Source organism: Schistocerca piceifrons, unplaced genomic scaffold, assembly GCF_021461385.2.
Source record: "Schistocerca piceifrons isolate TAMUIC-IGC-003096 unplaced genomic scaffold, iqSchPice1.1 HiC_scaffold_943, whole genome shotgun sequence".
Lineage (NCBI taxonomy): Eukaryota > Metazoa > Arthropoda > Insecta > Orthoptera > Acrididae > Schistocerca > Schistocerca piceifrons.
Window position 1 is genome coordinate 907,501 of NW_025729216.1, and position 5,000 is coordinate 912,500.

The following is a 5,000-nucleotide window of genomic DNA, read 5'->3' on the forward strand; positions in this document are numbered from 1 at the left end:
CTAACCCATGTTGTCCCCTAACCTAACCCATGTTGTCCCCTAACCTAACCCATGTTGTCCCCTAACCTAACCCATGTTGTCCCCTAACCTAACCCATGTTGTCCCCTAACCTAACCCATGTTGTCCCCTAACCTAACCCATGTTGTCCCCTAACCTAACCCATGTTGTGCCTTAACCTAACCCATGTTGTGCCTTAACCTAACCCATGTTGTCCCCTAACCTAACCCATGTTGTCCCCTAACCTAACCCATGTTGTCCCCTAACCTAACCCACGTTGTCCGCTAACGTAACCCACGTTGTCGCCTAAACCTGCTCTGTAATTGTTATACGACTCGTTCAATTAGTGTAGTGTTGCCCACCCGCAACCCTCGCAATATAGTTCGCTACTCGCACTGCCCGCTCCCCTGTGTATCGCTTCATGTTAAACACCTTGCAAGTCTTGCTGACTTTCCACATGCTCCTGCTGTACACTGTAATGTGGATGGCAGCAGGACGTACATGCCGCCCCCCCCCCCACCCCTCCCCACGTCCCCACGTCCCCACCTTGCCCCCTGCCTTCGCAAGCTGGTTGGTGACAAGTTTGCATGTTCAATGCCCTTCGCATGCGACGTACGCAGGCTACGTTGTGGTGCGGCCTGTGTCAACTGTCCGCTGATGTCGTACGCGTGAACCACAATCTGTACTGCACATTCGTCCTTATGTACTGAATGATACATCGTGGCACATGTGTGACCGTACAACGACTGCGCCCAAAAACGGCGGACCATACAGTGCAAATATTGTGCACGCAGCTACGTGTCGTCTCCCTATGAGAGCTGGATTGCAGTGTGGTACGCCATAGAGACGTGTGGGAGGAACGGACGCCGTGGATGGCGATCAGCATGAGCTGTCTGTTGATGTATTCGGACCTAGTCGTCTCTCCTCACACACCGTGATGGCATGGTGCACCGCGTTCCATATCTGCGACATGCTACAGAGGCCGGTTGACAGTCGTTCGAGCAATGGACATCGCATACGTACGGGGGCCACCTTCCACGTATTGTCTAGGCGTGCACATTTTGTTGCGTGTATGTGGGCAGACGTAGTGTGGCGTGACACCTGACACAGGCATGCAATAATCGTTGAAGTTGCAAATGGCGATGGACGCCTGCGTTTTCTGGTGAAGTTACGCAAATGAAGAAATGGTAACCTGTTGTGGTGCGGTTGTTCTCGCTAGGGGTGAATCGGTGATGGCGACGATAGGTTGAGGTACTAACCGGTTGTTCCAGCGATACCCACCATGCCGACGAAACTGAACGGCATCTGGGTGTGAAGCGATACGCGGCGGTGGCTGGGTGGGACCGTCCCCGGCCGGTGAGGGGGCGCCTCCCGGCGTGCTGGCCGCGCGGTGCGTGGGCGCACGCGCTACAGCCGGCTGGTGGGGGCGGCCAGTGGCAGGCGCGCCGGCCGACGGACGCGGCAGGCGTCGCAGCTGCGCGCCGGCGCACCCTGCGCGCGGCGCCGTGCGGCCAAAGTAGGTCCTCGCGGGCCCGGTGCGAAGCGCGGTGGACATCTTCAGTGTGCTGGTCCGATTGAGGACTGTGTGCGTTGAGGATGCGCCGCCGCCCGGCGCTCGGCGCCGCGACGCCGTCTGCTGCTCGGTCGCCCCAGCGGTTCTCGCTGGTGGTTTGTATCGCAGCTGTGCGGATGTGTTGGCGCGTGCGCTGTGCTGGGAGAGTTCGCTTCGGCACCCAAGTGGGGCTTTTGTCCTTCTGTGGCGCTGGCGTTGGAGCTGCCGGTCACCGTAGGTGGCGCGTGTTGTCTCCCGCCGGCAATGCCACGACAGCACGCTCCCGGGCCTCTGTCGGCAGCGGCAAGCTCAGTTGGGAGCACGAGTGGTCGCACCGAAAGCGTCTACTCGCCTAACTCCGGGCGATTGCGCCTCTCTCGAACCCGACCAAGTACTTGGGACGGCGCTGCGCGCCGCCGGGACCTGAGAGGGTTTCGAGGTGTATTGTGCAGGGGAGCTCAGCCTCCTCCTGTTTGCAGAATGATTGAGCGGACGCTTGCGTGTTCGCGCGGGCCCCCGGGACACACTCCCGGGCGGCCGGCTGCTCAGCTCTATTTGACGCAGCTCCCTGGTTGATCCTGCCAGTAGTCATATGCTTGTCTCAAAGATTAAGCCATGCATGTCTCAGTACAAGCCGCATTAAGGTGAAACCGCGAATGGCTCATTAAATCAGTTATGGTTCCTTAGATCGTACCCACGTTACTTGGATAACTGTGGTAATTCTAGAGCTAATACATGCAAACAGAGTCCCGACCAGAGATGGAAGGGACGCTTTTATTAGATCAAAACCAATCGGTCGGCTCGTCCGGTCCGTTTGCCTTGGTGACTCTGAATAACTTTGGGCTGATCGCACGGTCCTCGTACCGGCGACGCATCTTTCAAATGTCTGCCTTATCAACTGTCGATGGTAGGTTCTGCGCCTACCATGGTTGTAACGGGTAACGGGGAATCAGGGTTCGATTCCGGAGAGGGAGCCTGAGAAACGGCTACCACATCCAAGGAAGGCAGCAGGCGCGCAAATTACCCACTCCCGGCACGGGGAGGTAGTGACGAAAAATAACGATACGGGACTCATCCGAGGCCCCGTAATCGGAATGAGTACACTTTAAATCCTTTAACGAGTATCTATTGGAGGGCAAGTCTGGTGCCAGCAGCCGCGGTAATTCCAGCTCCAATAGCGTATATTAAAGTTGTTGCGGTTAAAAAACTCGTAGTTGGATTTGTGTCCCACACTGTTGGTTCACCGCCCGTCGGTGTTTAACTGGCATGTATCGTGGGACGTCCTGCCGGTGGGGCGAGCTGAAGGCGTGCGACCGCCCCGTGCGTGCTCGTGCGTCCCGAGGCGGACCCCGTTGAAATCCTACCAGGGTGCTCTTTATTGAGTGTCTCGGTGGGCCGGCACGTTTACTTTGAACAAATTAGAGTGCTTAAAGCAGGCAAGCCCGCCTGAATACTGTGTGCATGGAATAATGGAATAGGACCTCGGTTCTATTTTGTTGGTTTTCGGAACCCGAGGTAATGATTAATAGGGACAGGCGGGGGCATTCGTATTGCGACGTTAGAGGTGAAATTCTTGGATCGTCGCAAGACGAACAGAAGCGAAAGCATTTGCCAAGTATGTTTTCATTAATCAAGAACGAAAGTTAGAGGTTCGAAGGCGATCAGATACCGCCCTAGTTCTAACCATAAACGATGCCAGCCAGCGATCCGCCGCAGTTCCTCCGATGACTCGGCGGGCAGCCTCCGGGAAACCAAAGCTTTTGGGTTCCGGGGGAAGTATGGTTACAAAGCTGAAACTTAAAGGAATTGACGGAAGGGCACCACCAGGAGTGGAGCCTGCGGCTTAATTTGACTCAACACGGGAAACCTCACCAGGCCCGGACACCGGAAGGATTGACAGATTGATAGCTCTTTCTTGATTCGGTGGGTGGTGGTGCATGGCCGTTCTTAGTTGGTGGAGCGATTTGTCTGGTTAATTCCGATAACGAACGAGACTCTAGCCTGCTAACTAGTCGCGTGACATCCTTCGTGCTGTCAGCGATTACTTTTCTTCTTAGAGGGACAGGCGGCTTCTAGCCGCACGAGATTGAGCAATAACAGGTCTGTGATGCCCTTAGATGTTCTGGGCCGCACGCGCGCTACACTGAAGGAATCAGCGTGTCTTCCTAGGCCGAAAGGTCGGGGTAACCCGCTGAACCTCCTTCGTGCTAGGGATTGGGGCTTGCAATTGTTCCCCATGAACGAGGAATTCCCAGTAAGCGCGAGTCATAAGCTCGCGTTGATTACGTCCCTGCCCTTTGTACACACCGCCCGTCGCTACTACCGATTGAATGATTTAGTGAGGTCTTCGGACTGGTACGCGGCATTGACTCTGTCGTTGCCGATGCTACCGGAAAGATGACCAAACTTGATCATTTAGAGGAAGTAAAAGTCGTAACAAGGTTTCCGTAGGTGAACCTGCGGAAGGATCATTACCGACTAGACTGCATGTCTTTCGATGTGCGTGTCGTGTCGCGCAACACGCTACCTGTACGGCTCGCAGTAGCCGTGCGCCGCGTGCGGAACCACGCGTGCCTCTCAAAACTAGCGGCAATGTTGTGTGGTACGAGCGCTGAAGCGCTGGAGCGGCTGGCGTGCGGCACCTGGCGCCTGGCGCCGGTTTTGAATGACTTTCGCCCGAGTGCCTGTCCGCTCCGGTGTGGAGCCGTACGACGCCCGTCGGCCGTGAGGCCGTTGGACACAGAACGCTGGAACAGGGGCCGCCACACGCCTCACTCCCGCCTATGCGACCGTCTCGAAAGAGGCGGCGGAAACTGAGAAAAGATCACCCAGGACGGTGGATCACTCGGCTCGTGGGTCGATGAAGAACGCAGCAAATTGCGCGTCGACATGTGAACTGCAGGACACATGAACATCGACGTTTCGAACGCACATTGCGGTCCATGGATTCCGTTCCCGGGCCACGTCTGGCTGAGGGTCGGCTACGTATACTGAAGCGCGCGGCGTTTGCCCCGCTTCGCAGACCTGGGAGTGTCGCGGCCGCCTGTGGGGCCGGCCGCGTCTCCTCAAACGTGCGATGCGCGCCCGTCGCCTGGCGGTTCGCATACCGGTACTTTCTCGGTAGCGTGCACAGCCGGCTGGCGGTGTGGCGTGCGACACCTCGTACAACGACCTCAGAGCAGGCGAGACTACCCGCTGAATTTAAGCATATTACTAAGCGGAGGAAAAGAAACTAACAAGGATTCCCCCAGTAGCGGCGAGCGAACAGGGAAGAGTCCAGCACCGAACCCCGCAGGCTGCCGCCTGTCGTGGCATGTGGTGTTTGGGAGGGTCCACTACCCCGACGCCTCGCGCCGAGCCCAAGTCCAACTTGAATGAGGCCACGGCCCGTAGCGGCCGGTGCGAGCGTCGGCGGGACCTCTCCTTCGAGTCGGGTTGCTTGAGAGTGCAG

The 5,000-nt window shown here is 57.1% G+C and overlaps 2 non-coding genes and 1 pseudogene across 2 annotated transcripts; all 3 read left to right on the top strand.

Annotated features, from left to right (window-relative positions):
* The first annotated feature begins 2,114 nt into the window (after positions 1 to 2,114).
* Positions 2,115 to 4,023, top strand: LOC124772981. Its single transcript, XR_007014431.1, has one exon. It is a non-coding gene; the product is annotated as a small subunit ribosomal RNA (ribosomal RNA).
* A 351-nt stretch (positions 4,024 to 4,374) lies between these two features.
* LOC124772576 lies at positions 4,375 to 4,529 on the top strand. Its single transcript, XR_007014089.1, has one exon. It is a non-coding gene; the product is annotated as a 5.8S ribosomal RNA (ribosomal RNA).
* Positions 4,530 to 4,717: 188 nt separating this feature from the next.
* Positions 4,718 to 5,000, top strand: part of LOC124773096 — a 4,393-nt pseudogene continuing 4,110 nt past the window's right edge.